Genomic DNA, 25,564 nt, shown 5'->3' on the forward strand with positions numbered 1-25,564 from the left:
CTGCCCACACAATGCCAGCCCTGCAGTAAAGTTATATTACAGCTGGCATGATTCCGCTGGCATGGTGCATTTTTTGAAATGCCACCAATGCAGGAGGTCTGACAGTAAAACCACCAAAGTTGTAATCGGACCCTCAGTCATCATTATTACAGATTCTAATTGTCTAAAGTTGATATTACAAAATAAGGTAAAATATAACATTAACAAGAATTACAACTAGAATGAAGAATATGCTACAAGTGTGTTCCATTGTGGGAATTCCTAGTCTAAATTAAGAAGGATAAGTCGAGAAAGGGCATTTGGTTAGGCAAATAAGGTAAAGTGTCTTCTCCGGAAAATAAAATAAAGGCATCTGATGAGAGAAACATGAACGCATAGGCATAACGCTTTGTTCTCTGGGAGTGAAAATCATCAGAGATTAGAAGGGCCTTCTCAGATTGAAGTCAGCAAGCATCTTCTAATAACTGATCTAAGGAACACACCCTATTATTATTCAACATAAACACTATTTTTTCAGCTTGATTCCAAGCTCATTAGCCAAGCAGCCTTCCCTGGCCTCTATGAGCAGGTAAACTCTCTTGTTTCCCAGGAAAAGCAATAGTAAAAATATGGATACGTTTGTGAGTTATTACCCTAAACAGATTGTTGGGTACACTCAGCTCTTCCCACAAATCGCTCTCCCATCCTGGTATCTCCTCCACCTTTTGATGAGAACCTCACTATCAGTTGTCTAATACTTAACAAATGACTAATCACTAGCTAACAAACGTCTTCTGAAAAAAATACAGCCTCTGCAGTGTGAAGAAAACATGCAAAACAACAGAAAAAGAGATTTACAGGCATCTTGGCCTTACACATGTAATATGCACACATTATTCATCAGTGTAAATTACATTTTCTAATAAATTTGTTTAATTATTCAAATGGCAAGTTGCTCTCACCCAGTATCCCCCTGTGATGGATAGAATAGCCACCACAATAAATACAAACGAATCCCCAAGGAATACCTTATTTATCTGTTATCTGCTTTAACGGGCCCTTCGAGTTGTGCAACTCCTTCAGTTCCTTTGGATCCTACCCTTTCTTTCTTCCTTTTCTATTTCCTCCTTCCTTTGCCTTTGTAACTCCTCTCTTTCCTTTCTGCTTGTAAACACTCAAAATCCCTCACATTCAGCAAATACACAAATGGAACAAATGCCAATAATAAAAATAGGCCAGAGTATAGCTCCTAAAAATCAGTTACCAGTGCTTCCAAGCCAGTTGCCCATAGCAGAAACTCCCTTGCCTAAGGTACCTAAAACACTAAGGGGCATATTTACAAGAAACTGGCGAGCACTGTGTTATGCCAAAATTGGTAATGTCACACTCCGATAGTTTCAATATGAAGGATTGCGCCGTATTCACAATAATGCGGCACACCCCTGATTTACCCCAAGCACTGGTGCTAAAAAGATGCTTAGCGCCAGTGCATGCACCCTATGTTCTTTTTGCTAGGGTGACCGTGCTGCAGGGGCAATTGTTTATCTGCAGGACACTTTCCTGCACATAAATATCTTTACAGGCGATTTGCTCTATATATGTGTTTCTGCAAAATGCAGCACACATTGCAAGAGCAAAATACGAGGAGAACTAAAACATTTCTCCCCGTATCACCTGCTTAAAACAGGTATTCCCTGTCTGTATTTTTGGCACTGCCCATACCTTGTTAGTATGAGGCTGCATCAAAAAGCAATGTGTAGTGTGAATAGGGCGTTAAGCCATCTTAACTGGCTTAACGCCACTTTCTAAATAAGGTGAAGGAGTTAACGTCACCAGAGCGTTTGAAAAAAGTGACATTCTGCTGGCGTTAACTGCCTGCAAATATGCCACTAGGTGTTTTTAAATTCTCTAATTCAGGTTTTAAGACAGAAATGTTCTTTGCAAATTCTTCTAGCTCTTTGCTTCTTAGTTAAGTCTGCAAAACAATTTTGCACTTTCAGCTTCTTACAGAATCCTCCTTTCTCAGCTAACAATATATCTACAGCTAGTCGAACTTGGAAGACCATAGACCAAAGAGCTGCTAATTCTGTCTTTACTGCTAGCAAATCACCAGATGTACTAGTTGCTAGCATATCCACTACTGTAGAAAACATTCTAATCCTCTCATCATTAAGGACTACTCCCACTGAAGGAATAATAGCACCAGAACATCTCCTACTTAGGTGCCGATCACGATCCTGTAAAAAAATTCCCCGTACGACTCGTATCCGGTCTTTTTACCGTACGAATCGTACAAGTGCCGTACAAACTGCCAACTACGATTCGCATGGGAAAAAGTCCATACGAATCGCATTGGGAATTATTCCCCACACGTCCTCGGGTCGGAAAATGTGTCCGACACGTCCTCGGACGATTTACCGTACAAATGTGAAAAGTGAAGTCCGACCGCGGAATTACGATCCATCCCGTGCGTCCGATGTTACAACCGTATGGAAAAAACACCGTCCGCACCGAACTCCCATAGCAACCATGGAGACATGTGCCCGCATACGCGCCCAACACTCCCCCCAGCCCTCCTATGTACGAGTCGAATCCCCACCCGTCTATGTACACCCGTGTATGTACGAGACGTACCCCCACCCGTGAATGTATGGAGCGTGCCCCCACCCCAACCGTGTATGTACGACCCGTACTCTCACCCACGTACATATGGAGCGTACCCCCACCCCAACAGTGTATGTACGACCCGTACCCTCACCCGCGTATGCATGGAGCATACCCCCACCCCAACCGTGTATGTACGACCCGTACCCTCACCCGCGTATGCATGGAGCGTACCCCCACCCCAACCGTGTATGTATGACATGTACCCTCACCCGCGTACGTATGGAGCGTACCCCCACCCCAACAGTGTATGTACGACCCGTACCCTCACCCGTGTATGCATGGAGCGTACCCCCACCCCAACCGTGTATGTACGGACCGTACCCCTACCCCAACCGTGTATGAATGACCCGTACCCTCACCCGCGTACGTATGGAGCGTACCCCCACCCCAACAGTGTATGTACGACCCGTACCCTCACCCGCGTATGCATGGAGCGTACCCCCACCCCAACCGTGTATGTACGGACCGTACCCCCACCCCAACCGTGTATGTACGACCCGTACCCTCACCCGTGTACGTATGGAGCGTACCCTCACCCCAACAGTGTATGTACGACCCGTACCCTCACCCGCGTATGTATGGAGCGTACCCCCACCCCAACATTCTAAGTACGGAACGCACCCCAGGCCCCAACACCAGCACCTTCACACAACATCGCGCATGTACGAGTCATACCAAGCCAGACACAAGGACAGCACTGTACAACAAAATTCCCGAAGTACACACCGTACACACGCTAAAAACGCACGTACACAACCAGGACAAAGCAAAACAACACAAGAATACACCATTCGAATGGCACAAAGCCACAAAACATGTCCAACATGCACAAAAACAACACATTCACTGACCTGCAACTGCCAAAATCCCAAACAGAGGCCCAAAACACAACCACTCCTTATAACACACCCACCCAAAGTTCAAACACAGCCACACCCACCAATGGACCAATAAAAAGGGCCCACAGACAAACCATGAGCCTTTGCAAAAGACTCACTGCTGCCAGACCCCACAGACAACCTACAGCACCATACTTGAACCTTTACTACACCTTACACTTGCACACCTTCACACACACACCTTCACAAACAACCCCTCATCACATTCACACACACACCTGTACAACCACACCCACACACCCACAACCATCCACACACACCCCCCCCACCATCCACACCCACACCCCTCACCATGCCCACTAACAAGAATCCAAAGTTCACTAGCCGAGAGTTGGAGGTCCTTGTCGACGAAATCCTCAGAGTCAAGCCACACCTCTTTGGAACATTGGTCAGACAGACCTGCATGTCCGAAAAAACAGCCATGTGGCAGAGGATTGTCGATGCTGTGAATGCTGTTGCGGCCACCAGAAGGACCAGGCATGAATGCCAAGCCAGGTGGTACGATCTGCGGAGGAGGGTCCGAGCCAAAATGACCGATGACCACAACCAGGCCAACGTCACTGGAGGAGACCCGTACACTACCATCCCTGGGAGGAGAGGGTGATGGCCATACTGCCGGTGGTGTCAGTGGAGGGATTAGAAGGACTCCGAGACCCGGGTGAGTACACAAACAACTCACCTCACATGGGGAGAACGTCATCCACAACCAAACTCACAAACAGGCACACAACCACCCCAAGCTATCGCATGACTCAACCACACTCCATGAACACGCACATGCCACTGGCGCCACCATGCCCCATGCACCCAGCTGGACAATGCAAAGTCACAGGCCACAGAAAACACCAACACAAGACACGGTAAGCCGGATGGCGGGAGTGTGGGCCCCAAAAATCACATAGTGCAACTCAGAAGCAGACAACAATGCCCCCTGTCCATATGGCCTAGGTCACAGCCAGACAAACAGTTTGTCCCCACACAGGAAAGTCTTGCCAGCAAATGGCGGACGCCTTGCATTAACACATGGGGGTGACGGCACGTTTTTGCACATGACAGCAGCTAATGAACAGCCAACACTGTGAAAGAGTGGCAGCACACACCACCACAGCAGCAGCGCAGACACAGACACTACACCCAATGGGTGCCTGGAGATCAGAAACAAACTCACATCAACAAGCCAAGGGCCATTCAAAGATCTGCAAAAAGTGTGTGCCTAGGAAGCTGGGCTGAGGTGACAGAGGGTGACACACAGAGGGAGGGAGAGGGGGAGAGAGAGGGAGGGAGACACAGGGAGACGGACAGAGGGAGGAGACTGACACACAGAGGGAGAGAGAGGGGGACAGAGAGGTAGTGAGAAAGGGACACACAGGGAGACCAATTCAGCCTTGGGGTTCTGGGAATGTCTGCTCGTCAGCAGGTGGACTGTGTGCATGTAGACAAGGGTGGCCAGTGCCTGAACCCCCCCTCTTCTCCATGGCAAAACACTGGGCCATGTCTCAACCTGTGCACGAGCACAACGCCAGCTACCTGCATTATCTAAGTGTGTGGAACAACTCCATGTGCCCACGTACAGTGCAACACGGAAGGCGCCAATGCATGGCTCGCCACACCTGCTCACTCCACTGCTGACTGCAGTCACAATTGACGCAGCAAGTAAGACTGTGCCACACATAGGTAAAGTCGCTAAAGCTGTGGCCAAGGGACATACCCATGCACAAGTGCACTGTGAGTGGAATGCAAGACATATCCAAATTCCCAGAGGAAATGTGCCAACTTAGAAACGAATGAAACATGGATGTTGCATGGAACAAAATTAACATTGTCTCTCTCACACACAGGTCAACGTCGTGGATCACCCCCCAACACTGGGGGGGAAGACTCAGAGGACCCGGCTCGGCGGGATGACGGACCCACCGGCAGCGACGACTCTCACCACTCTGTGGACGAACCCGACCCCGACCAACCTGGCCCCTCTGGTGTCCAACCACCTGCAGCACCTGCGTCAGGTACAACTGGGCCAACCACCACCCCCACTCCTGCCACATCCCAGGAGACACCCAGGATCCCTGCCCCACCACCACAATGCAGCCAGGCTGGCCAGGAGGGACACAGTGTACCGGGCACCCAGGAGGAGGCAGGCGACAACGCCAATGCCACCCCTCAGGGGTCCTGGAGACCCGATGTGCCCACAAGGGCAGGCCAGGTGCAAGTGGGCAGGGGTGGTGGGAGTGGAGGACGGCGGAGGCGCGAGCCTGACCGGTTGGCTGCAGAACCGGTATATTCCCATGTCAGAAACATCCTGGACACATACCGGCAGGACACCACGGGCATGGCCCAGGTTGTGTCCATCCTCGAGGAGATCAAGACCCAGCAGGCCCAGCAACATGCGGAGCAACATGCCTGTCTACTGCGACACCAAGGGCGGATGGAGGACAGACAGACTGAGCTCGTGACGGTGTTCACGGGAATTCACAGTACACTCCGTCGGATAGCCGACAACATGGGCAACCCTCCCTGTGCCACCAGGCATAGAACATCACCACCCACAGGGAGGGATGAGGAGGAGGAGGAGACATCCGACGGAGCATCCCAAACATCGTCACGGCCTGCTTCTGAGGGTCCCCGCAGGAGGGCAGGTCGTCCACGGAAAAGACCGTGAGGGTCAGCGCAACAGCACCATCTCCCAAGACACCTGGCCTGGCACCTGGCCCACTGGACCAACAGCAGCACAGCAGCAAAAGACATTCTCTGCCACATGGACTTGCTGGTCACTGTCTGACCAATGTTGACAAAGACTGTGGCATGGACTCTGAGGATTTCAAATGGCAAGGACACCAACTCCTCTAGTGAACTTTGGATTCCACACACCCGGAAAGCCCCTCATGTCATACCCCCCCACGTACCCCAACCAAAATAAAAAGTTACACCATAAAGAGAAGATGCCTACATTTTGCATTATTACTTTACATGTGTCTTGTAAAGTCTAACCATGCCTGAGTTCTCATTTGACTTCAACCATCCACACCCTGGGGCCTGAGTCTGGCACAGGACACACATGGGTCACATTGTATTAGGCAAGACAGACATGGAGCACCATACACACCCGTGATGGGCCCAACCAGCTGAGGGGGTGGCCGCACAACCGTGCCGACAGATATATTGAGTACAGCGACAGCCATGCGTAGAGGTCAGGGATCATGTGGAGTGTCCTGTGGGGCACCCAGGTATGTGTGGACAGGTGGCAGAACCATGTCCTGCAAGCTTGAGTCAGGTGGATGCAGAGAATGGTGGCCTGGCCAACGTTGGATGCATGGGGATGGCACATGTCACAATACCCACACAGTCATGGACATCATGCACAATACACAGTCTAATCCCACACAAACAGCTTGCATCTTGCTACTCTACACATAGACACATAGCCACTATCACGGAAAACCATGCCAGACATGCCAGATGCACCGTGGCAACACACCAGCATTGACTTAGAAGAGGCACCTTGGAGGCATAGGGACACCTTTATTATTCATGTATTCGGGATTGCAGAGGCAACTCGGAGTACACATGAACGGGTCATGTGGAGTAACATGTGGGTCCAACACTGGAACCCCCCTTCTGCAGCACAAATGCGTGATAGCCATGGAACTGGCACACAAGTGTCGGCTAACAGCTAAACACCCCCTGCTGCCCACGGAGAGGCTGCCATACACCATTGATCCTCTGATGTGGAAGTCCCACACCATGTCAAGCCAATGCAAACCGTATGTGTCCGAGGGCAGTGTAACACACATTGATGCCATCATCACAATCCACAATCCCATCACAGATGACTGTCAACAAGTCTGACCATCTATTCAGGTGTACCCAGCTGCATGTCATGTGTCCCATGGTGATGCGACATGTCTGCAGAGGAACCAAACATCGACAGGGGCAGTGTGCACACATCGTAAACAACTGCCACATCCAATACACCCCTGATGCATCCCTTACCCTAAGGAGACTTCCAAACTTGTCCGTGCGTGTAACGCTGAGTCAGCACACGATGACGTGTCCATGAGGAATAGCAGTGCCACAACAATGCAACCAGCAGACTGCATGCGCAAGTACCTGGGGATGAGAGACACACAAGAAGTCAGCCACAAAAAGCACAGCCACTTGCATGTGCATGTACTCGACACATGTAAGGATGACAACATGCTAGATCACAATTATGACTGGGGAAATACACTCATCACTGGCACCATCACTCCAGTGACACATCCACACACACCTCTGACTCACGTGGCATACATGCAGATGGACACACACATCGCAACACATGCGACACGGGGACCAATGCGTGCACACACAGACACTGGTACTCACCACTAAGCAAAGAAGTCACGTATGAGCCGACTCCGGATGTCCTCTTGCGGAACCACATCCTCCACATCACTAGCCCCATTGCCAAGACCTTGGTCCTCCACGGGTGGATGGTCCTGATCACCTTGATCCAGGATGAGTGGCACAGCTTTCTCAACTGCCATGTTGTGCAGCATGCAGCAGACCATGAAGATTTTGCAGACCTTCTCCGGGGCATATGGGAGGGCGCCGCCGGTCTTGTGAAGGCATCTGAATCGGCTCTTCAGGAGGCCAAATGTCCTCTCTATCACTCGCCTTGTCCGGCCATGGGCGGTGTTGTAGCGGAGCTGGGCCGGCGTGCTGGGGTTGCGGAGAGGTGTGATCAGCCATGGCATGTTGGGATAGCCAGCATCCCCTACATGGAAAGCACATGGACATAAGTAGGACAGGAGAAGCGATCGTGCTGGAAGTCTACGCAAAATACAGGACAGACAGAGTGTACCCACCAACAACACATGCTCGTTCGTTGCACAGCTGCGTCATCATTTCAGGCACCCTGCTACGCCTCATGATGTAGGCATCGTGTGCTGATCCTGGAAAACGAGCACAGACATGTGAAATCACCATGTTGGACAGACACACCACAAGGGCATTGATGGAGTGGTAGTGCTTGCGATTCCTGTACGCTACCTCCTGTGCCTGTGGTGGTACCAAAGCCACATGTGTCCCATCTATGGACCCAATGACATGGGGCATCCCTCCCAGGGCATAGAATCCACGCTTGACCCCAGTCAACAGTTCAGGAGTTGGGAAATGGATGAACTCATCCAGGTGAAGCAACATGGCCTCTAAGAAATCATGCAGCACACGGCTGAACATGCTCTGGGACATGCCACCAACATGAGCTATGGTATTTTGAAAGGTACCCGTGGCAAGAAAATGTAGGGCTGCCATTACCTTCAGCTTGGGTGTCAGTGCCGTAGGATACCTGTGCAGCGGTTGCAGGTGTGGTGCCAGCCTCGCCGTCAACTCCTCAATCAACGGTTGGGGGAAGCGGTAGCACCGGATACAGTCATTCTCCCGCATGTCAGCCAAGTCCGGAATTGCTCGGGGAAGAGGCGGCGCTCTGCAGTAATTTGGAAGTGACAAGGAAGAGTGAGTGCACTACAACAACAATTTTTTGGTACTGAGCACATGTTAATCTGTCAATACACATATGCGACATATGGCGTCAGGTATGTGCCACATGCCCTGGACACGTATGGCTGCCAGGTGACACTCCTACCAAGATCCAGCTACACACGGAGATTGTGAACCTCCACATGCCATGGCATGGGATTAGCTGTGTCCCAGTGTAAGTGAACAGCCAGACGCAACACAGGAGTGACATACATCAACACATCAGCAGAAGTAGGATGTCGATTTCAGAGACTGGTAGCGGAACACTAGAGCCATAGGTCACATGACATTACACTAGGACAGCCCACACACCTTGCCAATAAGGTGTACATGTAATGACTCACCACACATTCATTGAGAGGATGCAGACATGTCCTTGTTACGCTACTCCGTGTCCCATGCATACATATGCACCTCACATCCGATACCACATGTGGCCTGGTGTGCGTAACAGTGTGCCATGTCCATCTACACACAGACACATGTTGGTTGCTGCAACAGCTGATGCTTTTGAGGGAGCACCAACATCAAGCTAATGGGAACACCCCACACATACATGACATAGACACATCGTGCACCGTGGGTAGTCACATGTCTGGTGTGGTAACCCCTGTAGCGGGCATCAGGGGACACTTGCGTGTGTTGTTGACTGTGCCATGCCAGTGATGCTCATCCCAAGTGTGCAGTACGACATGCACACATGTCAAAGGAGTTAAGGGCATGCCTGGCACACATTGCACCGTCACACATAACATCTGTACACATCTCATCATACATCTGGTGCCTTCTCGACTCAGGAGTGTGGTGCCACATCACAGCCTTTCACACCTGTGCCCCACACATGTAGTACTGCCCAGACAATGCCTTGATGTCCATCCATGGACAAGTATGTCAGCCCTATTCCTTCCTGTGTGCTGCCTGTCACCACTGTGATGTGTGAAAGGCACCGTACATTCGCTCAGAGGGCCTGTGTACGTTCCCTATCACTATGGGAGTACTGCCGTATGTGTACCCATAGTGATAGTGAGCGTACGCACGCGTGTACGGTCCGTATCACTATGGGTACGCATACGCGAGAACACCCATAGTGATAGTGAGCGTGCAGGTGTGTGTACGGTCCGTACCACTATGGGTACGCATACGCGAGAACACCCATAGTGATAGTGAGCGTACGCATGCGTGTACGGTCCGTATCACTATGGGTACGCATACGCGAGAACACCCATAGTGATAGTGAGCGTACGCACGCGTGTACGGTCCGTATCACTATGGGTACGCATATGCGAGAACACCCATAGTGATAGTGAGCATACAGGCGTGTGTACGGTCCGTGCCACTATGGGTACGCATATGCGAGAACACCCATAGTGGTACGGACTGTACACACGCCTGTACGCTCACTATCACTATGGGTGTTCTCGCGTATGCGTACCCATAGTGATACGGACCGTACACGCGTGCGTATGCTCACTATCACTATGGGTGTTCTCGCGTATGCGTACCCATAGTGGTACGGACCATACACGCGTGCGTACGCTCACTATCACTATGGGTGTTCTCGCGTATGCGTACCCATAGTGGTACGGACAGTACACGCGTGCGAACGCTCACTATCACTATGGGTGTTCTCGCGTATGCGTACCCATAGTGGTACGGACCGTACACACGCCTGTACGCTCACTATCACTATGGGTACGCATACGCGAGCACACCCATAGTGATACGGACCGTACACACGCCTGTACGGGCCGTTGCTATGCATTAGGGGTGCCCTAGGGCCCCGGTACGCACCGTACCTGTGTGTGAAACTCCAAATTACATAGGGGACACATGAGGGACAAGTATAAAGGCCTACATGCATGCTGGTTGTCATGGAGACCAAGTTTAAAGTTTGAATTTTTTTCAGCAGGTGCACAGCAGTAGTCAGTTTGAATGAATCTTCTTTGTTGCAATGTGGTTCTGGAGTTGACATCATGCTCAAGAAAAAACACAATAAGAACCCACTGACTGTGCTAGGTTTGAAGGGATTGGAGGAAACATAGGATGCAAATGTGAGTGACCAATCACTCTGTACTCCTGTGCATGAAACAGGCCAGCAAGGCAGATATAAGGCAGCCAGGTCCCATGAGGGAGCACTTGCCTGCACATCTTTGGATTCTACGACCCAGCTGCTGCTACTGATTCCCTGGAACCATGTCAAGGTCTGTGGAGAGGTCACAGCCTTTCACCCTGGAGGAGAACCTGGCTTTGCTGGATGTGATCCTCCCACAGTACCCCCTGCTGTATGGGCGACCAGGGTATCAGGTGAGTGCAGAGTCTACTAGCACAGACTGTGTCCCTTGTTTGTGACTGTGACTTCTGGCATTGTGTCCAGGTGTGACACACAAGCTATGTACTGTAGGGGGGGTCCCAGGTGGGGGAATACCTGATGTCTCCCAGCCAGTGCATGCTGTGGTGCATGTCTGCCGTCCTCACTTGCATTGTGTTTACTGTGACAATCACTGCATGGTGCATGCCACATTCTGCCTGTCTTGTCCTCCTGGGAATGTAGCCTCTACAGTCCTCATTTGATTATGTGGTCAGCCCAGTGTGACAGGTGACTGTACCCACAGATGTGTATTAGTTCTGTGTACCTGTGCTGAGTGTGTCCACATGATGTGTTCGTACCCTGGACATCGGTGTGTGTGTAAGTCCCCTGTCATGTGGGTGGGTGCATATGTGGAGTGTGGCACCCGGGCTGCATGAGGGATGGATATACCCTGCCCATGTGATGTGAGCAGGGAGCAGTGCTGTGTGTCTGACGTGCAGAGACAGCCCCACACCTGTGAGCCCCCCGTCTAGTGGCACATGTGCAGAGTGAGGTTTGTCGCTGCATTTGGCAATGGCAGGTGAAGGTCCTGTGCCTGTGTGTGTCTGTGTACTCTGCTGCGGTAGCGTCAGTGGCCTGTGGCATGTGACAGCTTAGAGGTGCTGCACATAATCCTGGTGTAGCTTGTGAGGCACAGTGTGAGCCTGGATCATTGATTGTGTCGTTGCCCTCATTCCACCTGTGTACTTTCAATGGCACGTACTGCAATTGCCCTTCCCCAGAGGATCATGTCACTATGACAACGGTGCAATGCGTTGGATGCATACTATGCCTTGTTGTAAACAGCAAATTTGTTCTAATATGTGTCTCTTTGACATGTGCCAGGTGTATTGATGTAGTGTCACTTGTTCATCCTCACAGGTAGGCGCCTCTGCCAAGAAGCAGATTTGGATGAACGCCGTCAGTGCCGTGAGTAGGACGGAGGGTCGCAAGCGGCGCCTGGCCCAGGTGAGGAAACGCTGGCAGGATATCCGGTGCTGGACGCGGAGGATCGCACGGGTCCTGCTGGGGGACTCACCTGAGATCCATAAGAACCGCGGGCGCCGCCGTCTGACCCACATCCACAAGCGTGTGCTGGCGGTGGTATTTCCAGACTTGGACAGGCGCTTACAGGAGAAGCAGCAGCAGGAAGGGGGTAGGTACATGTGTGTTTGTTGTGTGTCACCAGCATTTGTAAGTGCACAGTTGCATGGATACACTGCCAGGGTTTAAAGGTGCTGTGCAGATCCAGTTACCCACAGTATAGCGGTGCTCTCCTGCCTCCCTTCCCCTCCTTGCAATGTGTTCCCCGGTCTGTGTGTAGTCACTCTTTCACAAGGTTATGTAGGCTGGGACTTTCTCCACGTGAACTATGCCTGTAGCATCATGTGTGGGGGTGGTGTGTAACAGGTTTTGGGACCTTGCCTGTGCCCTGTCCAGTTCAGTACTTGTGGGTTCCATGTCAGTTGGCACTGATGCTGAGTCCAGACATGGGAGTTAGTCTCTCAAGTGTCATGCCTTAAAGCACGCATGTCCTATGTTGTGGCCTGTGACATGATGTGCATGAGTGTGCGATACACATGGTGCAGGGATGGTGGCATGTGTTGCAGTCATTCCCATTCAGGACCATTGAGTTGTGTGGCCACTACTGTCCCCTGGGGCATATTTTCCTAGGTGTCATGTGTGTCATCACAAAACGTGGACACTCTCAGTGTCTACAGCATAGGTTGTGCTCTGTGCCATTGTCCCCTGGCACCATGTATATTGACGTAAAATGTAGTACAAGTGTCCACTGTACAGCATGACCTGATTTTCCTTGTTCATACTCACGGTGGCCAGTGCCTGTGTGTCTTGTTACATTCATCTGATGGTGACCATTTGTACATGATTATTTGGACAGGCGCACCTTGGGTATTTTGTGTCCAATCTTGCATTTATCCAGCCCATGTGTATTTCACCCAGACTAAGAGATGTAAGTGCTTCCTGTGTCTCAACAAATTGTCTCATGTAGGGGGTGGTTGGTGCGGGCAAAGCCTACATGTCAAAACCTGATATCTCCTTGCTAGGTCTGGCCAGTGTGTGATGTTTGTCTGCACATACACTCAAGGTGCAGTGAGCCAGTCATGGTGGGCATGTTTTCAGTATTACCTATGCAGCATGTGCCTCAAGTTCATGGATATGGTCCCTGCTCATCCCTATTTTCGGCAACGCTGTGTGGTGCAGATGCAGTGCTGGATTGTCCCCAGGGCCTGGCTCCTCTGTCAAACTCCATTTCATGTCATTTGCTATTGTGTCATGCTCTCCATAGTTTTTCAGTGGCATGGTGGGTCAACCAACTGTGTGTTGCATGCCCTACATCTGTACCTTGTTTTGTAGATGTTACTGATCTTTCTTTTCAGGCTATGCACTGTAACCTATGTAGATTGGACTCATATGACATATGTATACAGGTGTATGATTAATTGCTGTCTTTTCACCTTGCCCACAGCATCGTCGGGGGACACGGAGGGAGACATGAGCACAGACGGAGCGGAGGGACCGAGCACCAGTGCCAGCGGTGACATCGTGCCTGGCACATCGAGTGGAACTGAGGCGGAGGAGAGTGAGGCCGAGGACCTGTCCACTGGCACGACAGAATATGAAGCTGACGGGTCCGAGGATGATCTCTCCGAGTGGGCGGAGGCTGCACCAGCAGCTGACAGCAGCACAACATCTCTCCCCGCCCCCTCCATTGCCATCAGCCGCCTCCCACTTGCTCGTGTCCCTTCCCAGCGTGCCCGGTCACCACATGTCTCCTTCCTGCCAGGCACCGCACCCCCTGCCCCTGTCTCCACTGCTGCCGCCAATGCCGAGTCTGTGGACATCCAGCGGCAGTTGCAGGTTGGTCAAGCTGCGATGCTTAATGTCCTCCATGGCCACAGCCAAGTGCTGAACAACATGGAGGCATACTTGGAGGGCATTTTCTCATCGCAGGCTGACCAACGCAACTTGCTGAGGTCCATTGACTCGACACTGACTGCAGCAGTGGGTCTCCTGCAGCGCTACGTCCAACCCCCTACCCCTGACCCATCCACACTTCCCACTCCCATGCCTGTCCCACGGACACCCAGACGTCAGCATGCACCCACCACAATAGACACAGGCACCACACCAGCAGGGAAGGTCAAAGGCACACCTCCTGGCACGCACACACAGGGTGAAGTAGGCACACCCACTGGGTCGGGGGGCAAACGTAAGCCATGCAGCCAGAGTGGGAGTCCGCATTCCACCAAATCCACTCCCTCCAAATCCCCTCCCCTCAGCTCTCCTGGCCACATATCCGGCAAAGACTCCTTCATGGCCGCTCTGTCCCTGAGCCCCACAGTGACACCACCCCGCAAGCGGTCAAGGGAGTCCCCGGTCAGGGTGGTTGAGTCCCCCCCCTGTCCACACCCTCCCCTAGTGGCGCTGCGACCCATCCCTCCGCCCCTCCCCCTTGGGGCCTGTGGTTCCTTCGGGTGCAGGGGAGTCGCTGGAGGACCTTGCTAAGGTGTGCAGCGCCATCCTGGCCTCCGCCTTTGGCCCTGCCCCACCCCCTGTGGTGGAGTCCTCCATCCCTGCACCCACGACGCCTACCCTTCGCCCTCATGTCCCTGCGGTGCCTGGTCCTTCCCCCCCACATGATGCCCTCCCCGCTCTGGAAGACGAAGGAGTCTGACTGTGCAGGCAAGCTAGGGGACACGCGTCCCACTGTGTCCCCCACCAGGATTTGAACTTTGGATTGCCCTATGGGCATTGTACATTTTCAACTTTCAAGGGACAAACATATTTTTGGATGCTGATTAAAGCAATTTATTTTTCCTTAGTACACTACTGTCTGTCTGGTATTGCTGTTGGTCGACCTGCCCCATTATTTTGGGTGGTGATTATGTGTTGGGTGTGTGGGAATTGTCGTCTTGTGCTGGTCATAGGGTGGATCCTGGTATCTGTGTGCCATCACAAGCTGTTGGCTACATAACTTTGTTCATGTAAGCAGTTACTGCATGGTGACATCGTCCCAAGGTGTGTTCCTTCCTCTGTGTAACCTGACTTCTTCCCTGCAGGGTCTTTCCAATATGTGGTGCTGAGCTGTGTCTACATTGGCTGGGTGTGTGACGGACTCGTTAGACTTGGGCCATGCATGCTGAGCGATGTCTCCACCTGCATCATTCGTGGCGTCCTTGGTGGTCACTGTACTTGTGTATGTAGACTGTTGCCATGACTTCATGTGTACATGTTTCTTTTTGGTGCTATGCATGTGTATACTCCCAGCCTCGCACACATGTGGTACATGTACTGCAGGATCTTTGTGCACCTGACTGACATTTGTGGGCATTGGATCTGTGGGTACTCCACCCTTTTCTTTGCAGGGGCACTGCTGGGAGTGTTAGGCACCCACCCCTCCTGTCTCTGGGCACTGCTGGGAGGACTCTGCACCCACCCCTCCTGTGTCTGGGCACTGCTGTGAGTGTTAGGCACCCACCCCTCCTGTCTCTGGGCACTGCTGGGAGGACTCTGCACCCACCCCTCCTGTCTCTGGGCACTGCTGGGAGGACTCTGCACCCACCCCTCCTGTGTCTGGGCACTGCTGGGAGTGTTAGGCACCCACCCCTCCTGTCTCTGGGCACTGCTGGGAGGACTCTGCACACACCACTCTTGTGACTGGGCCCTGCTGGGAGGACTCTGCACCCACCCCTCCTGTGTCTGGGCACTGCTGGGAGGACTCTGCACCCACCCCTCCTGTGTCTGGGCACTGCTGGGAGGACTCTGCACACACCCCTCCTGTGTCTGGGCACTGCTGGGAGGACTCTGCACACACCACTCTTGTGACTGGGCACTGCTGGGGGGACTCTGCACCCACCCCTCCTGTGTCTGGGCACTGCTGGGAGGACTCTGCACCCACCCCTCCTGTCTCTGGGCACTGCTGGGAGTGATAGGCACCCACCCCTCCTGTCTCTGGGCACTGCTGGGAGGACTCTGCACACACCACTCTTGTGACTGGGCCCTGCTGAGAGGACTCTGCACCCACCCCTCCTGTGTCTGGGCACTGCTGGGAGTGATAGGCACCCACCCCTCCTGTCTCTGGGCACTGCTGGGAGGACTCTGCACACACTACTCTTGTGACTGGGCACTGCTGGGAGGACTCTGCACCCACCCCTCCTGTGTCTGGGCACTGCTGGGAGGACTCTGCACCCACCCCTCCTGTCTCTGGGCACTGCTGGGAGTGATAGGCACCCACCCCTCCTGTCTCTGGGCACTGCTGGGAGGACTCTGCACACACCACTCTTGTGACTGGGCACTGCTAGGAGAACTCTCCACCCACCCCTCCTGTGTCTGGGCACTGCTGGGAGGACTCTGCACACACCCCTCCTGTGTCTGGGCACTGCTGGGAGGACTCTGCACACACCCCTCTTGTGACTGGGCACTGCTGGGAGGACTCTGCACACACCACTCTTGTGACTGGGCACTGCTGGGGGGACTCTGCACACACCCCTCCTGTGTCTGGGCACTGCTGGGAGGACTCTGCACCCACCCCTCCTGTCTCTGGGCACTGCTGGGAGGACTCTGCACACACCCCTCCTATTTCAGGATATGTACGCTTAGAACATACACGGTGTGGGTTCGCTCCATGCATACGAGGTGGGGGTACGGTCCGTACATACACGGTTGGGGTGGGGGTACGCTCCATGCATACGCGGGTGAGGGTACGGGTCGTACTTACACTGTTATGGTGGGGGGTATGCTCCATACGTACGCGGGTGAGGGTACGGGTCATACTTACACTGTTGGGGTGGGGGGTACGCTCCATACGTACGCGTGTGAGGGTACGGGTCGTACATACACGGTTGGGGTGGGGGTACGCTCCATGCATATGCGGTGAGGGTACGGGTCGTACTTACACTGTTGGGGTGGGGGGTATGCTCCATACGTACGCGGGTGAGGGTACGGGTCGTACTTACACTGTTGGGGTGGGGGTACGCTCCATACGTACGCGGGTGAGGGTACGGGTCGTACTTACACTGTTGGGGTTGGGGGTACGCTCCATACGTACGCAGGTGAGGGTACAGGTCGTACTTACACTGTTGGGGTTGGGGGTATGCTCCATACGTACGCGGGTGAGGGTACGGGTCATACTTACACTGTTGGGGTGGGGGGTACGCCCTATACGTACGTGGGTGAGGGTACGGGTCGTACTTACACTGTTGGGGTGGGGGGTACGCTCCATACATACGCGGGTGAGGGTACGGGTCGTACTTACACTGTTGGGGTTGGGGGTACGCTCCATACATACGCGTGTGAGGGTACGGGTCGTACATACACGGTTGGGGTGGAGGTACGCTCCATGCATACGCGGGTGAGGGTACGGGTCGTACTTACACTGTTGGGGTGGGGGGTATGCTCCATGCATACGGGGGTGGGGTACGGTCCGTACATATCCGTCCCCACGCTAAGTAATGCTTGTGCGGGCCGTACCCAGGCCTTTGCCACGTGGGTACAGCCGTCCCGCCATTGTTGGGGTGACGTAGGTGTGGGCGGGGTACGACTCGTACCCACGCTCTTAAGGCGTGGGTACGGGACGTACCTGTATTGTTGTGTTGCCGGTTCGCGTCGTCAAGCACTTCCGTTGTGGCGGACGCTGGCTTTGCTGGACACGCCCCCACCCCCTCCTAGTGACCAGGGCCTGGGGGTCAGGTATGTCCAGGGCATGTGTGCTGTGTGACTTTGGTGGGGGTTTGTGGCCTGCCCCTGGTCCTGCCCCCCCCCGTTCCCCCCTCCCTTTGTTGTTCTGACCTTCTGCGGCGTCTGCGTCGTAACCTGTAGAGGAGGTCGACTGCTATGAGGGCCGGGATGACACGTAGGTTCGGGTCCATGTCTGTCTGTCGCGTGCAGGTACTCCTTGTTCGCGTCGTCCTGATTTCCCGGCAGTTTTTGGCTGCCGGAAAATATTGTCCGTGCGGGATGACGCCGGTGCGAATCGTAATTCCTGGTTCGTGAATGGCAGGCTGCGTGCGTCCCGACGTCACGTCGGCGCTTTGCCGGATCACATTTGTATGTTTATTTTCGTCGGTCGGGGTTTTGCACGATTCGTACGGAAATGGAATTTCCGTGCGAATCGTACTTCCATGTTTGTATATTTTTTCGACCGGGTACGCGTCGGACGGAGAATATGCTCCGTCCGACGGTTCGTACCCGGTTTTTACAGGATCGTGATCGGCACCAATATGTGAACCTTCATCATTATTACATTTTGATCTATGTAATAAGTTTGTCTCTAAAGCCTATAACCTGTTCATCATTATCATAAGATTTATTTTAGATCACATTGTTTTTATAAAGTGCATCTCACAAGATTATCATAATCCTAACAATCATAATTTAAAGATAGTTTAACAATTTGAAAAGAGAACAGAAAAAACATAGAATTACCTCCCTGCAAAGATGATTAAAATGGCCCATTACCAGCATAGTATGACATTGCTCCATTGGATATTTCCCTATCTAATCATATATAGTCCCATATATGCGCAATGGTTCCTGGAGAAACACACATACCATTCATAATAAAACAAGGTTGGCGACCTGGCCGATACATAAATATTAAAAATGAAGGGCTTAATGCCCAAAAACATACATCCCAAGAAACTGAATAGTAAAAAAAGCCATCACACAGCACTGACTGAAAAATATCACACAATGCACTTCGAACTTCTAATCAATAGAGCCACCAAGAATTTTTCTAAGCCTAATACCACAACTCCCCTTGTGCTAGTGCTAAGAATTCAGAGCACTTCAAGATGGTTTCTGGAACCAATACACTTACATTGGGGGACAATCCACTTGGACCTCAAATTTTTGTAATAAGGGCAAAAGAATAATAAATGAAACAGGGATTCAGCTCCTCCTCTGCATGCTGGACATAGATCATCAAGTGGGGCTTGGATTCGCCATCTACTGCAAAACACCCTGGTAGGGAGTGTCATGTATCTAAATTGAAGGAACAGTTTCCGCGCCTTAGCTGGAACAACCTCATCAATGGTGTGTTCTTATTGGGGATTGGGTTTAAAGTCCATGAACACTAGAGTAAGCGATGTCGCAACTTTGGTTACACTTCCTAAATAATTCACACAATACATCTTTGGGAAATCTAAAGCTAGGTAACAAGTACCTTACCAATCAGCGGGCAATTGCAAATAGGTATCCTGTGTGCATGCAAAATATACTCCAGGGATCACAGGAACTTCTCCAGTAAGAATCTGAGCAGGCCCACCAAGAACTTCAAATGTATGTTCCCATCAACTGAATCCAATTTGTTGAGCTATAGTGCAAGTCCTACTCTTATGAACACATGCCTTTCCTTTCTGTTGTTTGTCTAATTTCACTCTGGGATACACCCTCTTTCTTTTATACTCATATTGTTCTTTCTTCCATACATTCTTTAAAACATCTTCCTTTTCTGCTGCCTTATGAAACTCGTGTGCTCTCCTGTCCTTTAAAACTTGTAGAATGTCTTTTCTAATTGATTCATGGAATATGTTAATTCATATTCATATACCTTAACAGTGTATCTTCTAGTAGGGGAATCTAAAGAAATACCAGGCTGTTTCAATCTTTTTAGCCTGTGGTTGAGGATTCATTCTCTTATGAAGGGGAACTTTTGAAGGAATAAAAACGTAATTGGAAAAATAATACACAATATGATTCTGCCTATAAAATAAACTAAGTAATTTACTACAGGTGATTGCATAGGAAACTGGAATGTGATGATAAATTACAACCTCAGAAGTTGAAGCAGGTACATGTGCACAAGCATAACAATCCTTAGCATCTAGGGGATGTGTATGTTTTTGCACTCATCTACAATAAATGTTTGAAGCATCTATAAATGAAGCCATCAGTTTTATCTGATCTATTGAATGTGCAGCTGTTGTAGGTGTAGGGGATGACCTAAGGGTACCTATTTCAGTAGTAATGCTTATTCTAACTAAAAAGTTTGCTTACACTAACACAACTGTTAACGTTACATCAGTCTCTTTCCTTCACTTAGTCGCTTTTTATGATTTTGGAGGTCATACAGTGGGCAGTGCAACATGCCATCCGCTGTAGGACCACCAAAGCCATGGTGTGACCTACCTAAGGGTTACATCCTGATCTGGCAGGCGGTCTAGCAGTGGTCTGACGACAGTGGTCAAATAGGCTCATAGAAGAGCCTATCATGCAGACGACCACAGTCAGAGCGCCAACTGCACCTTCCTGCACGTTGCGGCATACACCGTGCAGGAAGTAGAAGTGCAAATCAAGGGGGCAACTACATGTGCCCTCCACATGCACCCCAGGCCCAAATCCAGCAGGACGCCCTGTTAGAGCCACCTTTGTTGCTCTGATATTGTCTCCTCTTATTCCTACTCTTGCTCTTCTACATCACTCTGTGAGATTTCTGGGACTTAGGTGTCTGGGAAACCCTGGTGCACACAACACCCCCTCTTGACCTTCTGGGCGGTCAGGCACAGGAAGTTACAGACTTGGTTCAGGGGTCACCACCTCTTTTAACAAACATGTATCCAGTTAGCAAACCACTACATTTCACAACTTCATTGTCCCATTAATCTGTTCATAAATAACCGAAGCTTCTGTTCTGAAGCTACAATGTAATTGTTGTTCCACTTGTAGTGCCACACACACATATATATATGTGTGGCGTGATGACAGTCTGATTTACTATTCTAACTCCAGTCTCACTAAAATTGAGGAAAGTGCTTGTATTTGGGGGGCTGATTTACTATTGCAACTTAAGTCATGCAAACATTGCAAAAAGTGGGCATACATGTGGGAGGCGGAGTTACTGTTCTAGCTGTAGTACTATGAACAAGGGGGAAAGTGCGTATAACTGGGTGGCTAGATTTAATATTGTAGCTCAATTAACACTGAGGAAAATATGTATACTATGGGGAGATCAAATTTACTATTCTAACTACAGTCTTATCAACATTTGGCAAAGTACCTTTATCTCTCTCTGTTTGGGTGGATTGGAGCAGGATGTATCAAGAAAGCTCATACCATCTGGGTTTCATCTGAAGGAAGAATGCAGTTGCACTTCATTGAGTTGCCTGTCTGTAACCGGATGAGATATGTCCTGGTCATAGTGTGCATTTTTTCCTCATGGATTGAAGCCTACACAACACAGAAAAATGACAGTTTCACTGTAGCCTAACCGCTGTTGCAAGAACTCATACAAAAGTTTGAATGTGCAGTTTCTCAGGAGTCAGACCGAGGGACACATTTTATTGATGAGATCCCGAGAATGCTATGTATGGCCCTACAAGTGGAATAATGATTACATAGTAGCTATGTACCAGAAGCTTTGGGTATTGCAGAACAGATCAATATGGCATTGAAGTCTTGTTTAGCCAATATGTGTATGTTCACGTCTTCAAAATAGGCAGATGCTCAGCCATTGGTGTTGATGAATCTCTGAAGTACTCCTTGCAGAAGAATAGGATTATCGCCACACAAAATACTCATGGGATGTGCCATGAGACTGCCCAACTGGTCAGCAGAAACACTTGTAACATTTCAGCATGTTTTCACTCTCAGGAGCCAATCTGTCTTCTCCAGACTCTGGGAGCAGGTAAACTCCCTTCTTTCCCAGGAAAAACAATAGTGAAACCATGGCTAAATCCTGAGTTGTTACATTGAACAGACTATTGAGTACAGTCAGCTCTTCCCACAAATCGCTCTCCCATCCTGGCAACTTTTCCTCCTTCTAATGAGAACCTCACTACCAGCTATCTAATACATAACAAATGCTTAGCTAGCAAAAGGCCTCTTGAAAAAACACAGCATTTGCAGTGGGAAGAAAACATAGGATGCAAAACATCAGAAAAAAAGATGTGCATGCATATTAGCCTTAAAGTGTAAAGGTTGACATTCAAAATACCATTATTATTAAGCTAGCAAATTATACAAACATGTTAAGTCAGGTGCTGCTTATAATGTCTAAATAGGGTCACCTACTACAAATTACATGATTAATATGTCCACATTATTCAGCAGTGTAAATTATATTTTCTACTATATGTGTTTAATGATGTAAATGTCAAGTTACGCTCTCCCAGTTACACAGTTTTGTTAATTATGAATGACATTTTTAGAAGTGTTGATGTACCATAAAAATAAACTAATGGACTATACCTACCAATAGTCCCAATACCATTACCAAATAATCAGTCAGTTGGCAGTGAAGAAGGTTCAATCGTTTATTAAAAAAAATACTCTATAGAGGAGCCTCTCCGAACCTCACCCATCAGGTGCGCCGAGAAGACTGTTGGCTCGTATTCAAACATGAGGTTATATACTTTTCAGTTCAACACATACAATCACTGCGAAAGGAAAAATACCAGTTGGCCCTCGAACTCCAGGGAAGGACCATATGTGGCACACATCAGATCAGTACAAAGGCTTGACTATCTATTACTGAGGAGGTCAGGAGGGGTGACTCCCTTTCGTCTTGGTGCCTGGGAGTGTAGACACGGTGCCTCCAGGAATGCGCTTATAGCCCCCAAATCCAGATGCGACCTTGAGTCTTAGAACAGTCGAGTAAAACAGCCTACCTTCAGCTGCTACCAATAACTCAGATTGAACTGGGGCCTGACAACGGCACGTGATCAACACGTGATCATGGCCCGTGCTCGAGCATAGAATCAGAAGATGGCGTCTGTATGGTTCTTGGCCTACTCTTTTATCAATAGATATACAGGGAGGAAATAAACAAATTTCCTCCAAGCAAAAACATATACATAATAAAAAGGAGGTATACGTATAGATGCATCATGCTAACATAATATGAGTCCGATACCCTTTATATACGGGAAATCTACCTTTTATCCTTCAAAACGGCCCTTTTAGCATGATGTAGCTAACAAAAACCGTTCAATCTTCGAATATTCTCTCATCAATCTGCATTAAGTCTTTGAGCTCCTGCTGAACTAGCTGAGCTTTTACTGCTGTTGGGGATGGACCAGACACAGACAAAGTGAGTTTTGTCGCTCAATAAGAGCAACATGCAGATCCACATTGTACACAAACACAACACGTGAATATGATACCGGCTATACATGCCAGCACCATCAAAATTTTCCATCCCCAAGTAGACAGCAAACCCCAGAACGAACCAGAGAGAGACCATGTACAAGTTTCTACATGTATATCAGAAGCTAAACGATGTAGCTTCTGTATAGCTATATGAACGGAGGGGGCGGAGTCAGGAATATAAACACAACACGAGCTGCTGATCACACGGCATGCTCCTCCTCGATCTGCCAAGATAACGTCCAAAACCATACGGTTTTGAAGCGAAACGAGTCTGGTCGCCTGTAACTCTACTGTTATATTGGTCAGTATTCCTGCAGAAGTGTTAACTACCCCTTCAACTACTCTAGACAAACGTCGTACTTCTTGGCTAGTAAGCATAGGCCCCCAAAAGGGTAACACTCTGTCGGTAAAATGCTGCAGTGGAGTATCGGTCCGATCTATATCGGTGGTATCTATCTCCCTTTTATTTCTCCTACTAAGCACACTACGTTTATCTAGTCGATGATCCTTGTGATAATTAGAAGGGGCAATATAGACTGGAGGGTAAAGAAAGGACAGGTAGCAACGTCCAGTCCAACCTTGCGGAAGCCAAGTATAGGCATTTTCTCCACAGACAAAATATACATTAGGGGGGGTTAACAATGGAGGGTTGCTAAAAGTACGCAACTGATAAGTGTAATTACATCGGCTTTCTCCTACTGATATGTACCCTGCTCCTTGAACACAAAACGCAGAGGTACTATCTAATATAGGTACTGGAATAGCCCTATCTTCAGTAACATTACGGTCCTGAAAGTATTGATAATATTGAGTGAAAATGAATTCAACAAAGTCCAAAATTTCATTTTTCAACCAAGTGGTTTTTTCATGCGTTATATACATATTCATACAAGCATTTGGATCTAAGGTTCCTTCTCCATTGTTCCCTTCAGGGTTGAATCCTTGATGAACCTCAATATATGCCAAAATCATTTCATAATCCTTCTCTGAAAACCTTCGAGCGTCCACAGTGTAATGCATATACATCATAGAAAGCAATTTGAACCAAGCCTCGCAACTTCCCAGATAAGACAAAGGCAGGGATATAAATAAGTTGTGCTTGTGCATAACAGATGGTAAAAGACCACAAACCCAGCAATTTGTAGTATTGGTGACACTGTGTGCTCGATGAAGCATTTTAATGAGTGCTTTTTTCACATAGGTCTGACGATGCCTTTCCTTATGAGGGGCTAAAGTATGAAACACATGTTCCGGAGGTGGGGTAGTTGTTCCTAAAACAGTGTGCATAGGATGCCGAAATTCTAAATATATGAATACTCCCAATAATATAATTAGCAATATTGCTATAGTTGCTATAAATGCAATTTTAACACGATTGGTCCAACTAGAAAAAACAGGCGTATATGTAGGAACATTGCGTGGTACAAAAGGACGTTCCTCTTCAGGAACAAAACGAGCAAAGGGATACATGCTAACTAAAAATCCAACAATAAACTAGGGCAATGCAGTCCAACCTGCCAGAGGGTGCTTCTTTCCTGTGTCCGTTTAGAGCCTCACAGTCAGGCTCCTATCGTTCATCACAGATAATACCAAAACAAACTTCTCACGGTGGAGTTATGTTCTCACACAACTCTTGAAGAAAACACAACCTGGGCCCCTTTGAACGTGAAATTCAGTCTTTCTTTCTGAACAGAGCAAACACATGTTCAAGGCTCTCAGCACGTTCAGTCCAGTGTCTCGCTCAGTACACCAGAAGCATATCTAACAGACATTCGGAGCACAGGTCTGTACCCTATCACTCAAGTCTCTCCCTATCTCCTATCATGTTCACCTGGTGTACCTTGTTGCTTTCTGGGCCGCAGGTTGTACTGAGTATGGCCAGGAACTTCTTGATCAGAGAACAAAACAGAGGATGACAAATCCAGTGAAACAGGGGCACTGCAAGCCTCTGGATTAGCTGTAGGAACAACAGAATCTGGGGCAATCACTTGTGCTGATGACAGAGCCCCTTCCGAACCTGGTGCACCTTCTCCTTGCCCTTCTC

This window comes from Triturus cristatus, chromosome 10 (genome assembly GCF_964204655.1).
Source record: "Triturus cristatus chromosome 10, aTriCri1.1, whole genome shotgun sequence".
In the NCBI taxonomy this organism is placed as follows: domain Eukaryota; kingdom Metazoa; phylum Chordata; class Amphibia; order Caudata; family Salamandridae; genus Triturus; species Triturus cristatus.